The following is a 781-nucleotide window of genomic DNA, read 5'->3' as shown; positions in this document are numbered from 1 at the left end:
CACACACACACACACACACACACACAAAGAATATGTCTCCTAACACATGCAGTTTTTAGCTGGAATGTGATAGATGTCCATGGGCTGACTTAACTGTCAAAGAGATAGTATTGGATATAAAAATTAGGTTGCAGAACAGCATAATCCATTTTGTGCATGAAAAGTGAGTAGATGATAGACAGGAGTCCCTGGGTGGTACAGACAGTTAATGTGCTTAGCTGCTAACCAAACAGTTGGAGGTTCAAGTCCATCCAGGTTCACCTTGGAAGAATACCTGGCAATCTACTTCCACAAAATCAGCCATTGAAAACCCCGTGGATCACAGTTCTACTTTGACACAATGAGTTCGCCATGAGTCAGAATCAACTTGATGGCAACTGTTTTTTTTGTTTTTGTTTTTGTTTTTCCATCTAGCAAGTTAATAGAAAGAAGGGAAGGAAGGAGGGAGGGAAGACAAGAGCAAGGGAAGAAGGAGAGAAAGAAAACTGGATAGACAGGTTACCTAAACGGAGGTGTCCCCGGAACCCTCCTGCTGCTTTCAGCATGGCCTGACCATCTCCGCATTGCCAAATGTGGGGGTTTTGTTTTTAATTTTGTTTCTTGTGAAATATACATATAAAAGAGTACGCTGCGGGATCTGGTTCACCACATTGATGGAAATGGAAGTCTCAATCACATGGAGTTTACTACAGATTCCCTGTCATGGCCAAGAAGGGCATTACATTGCACAGGGCTCATCAAGCTTCTGAAAACACTATTTAACTGGCCCTACTGTTTTCTC

Source organism: Trichechus manatus, unplaced genomic scaffold (genome assembly GCF_000243295.1).
Source record: "Trichechus manatus latirostris isolate Lorelei unplaced genomic scaffold, TriManLat1.0 scaffold00011, whole genome shotgun sequence".
Classification (NCBI taxonomy): Eukaryota; Metazoa; Chordata; class Mammalia; order Sirenia; family Trichechidae; genus Trichechus; species Trichechus manatus.
The sequence above is the reverse complement of the archived record's forward strand: the minus strand, read 5'-3'. Positions refer to the sequence as shown.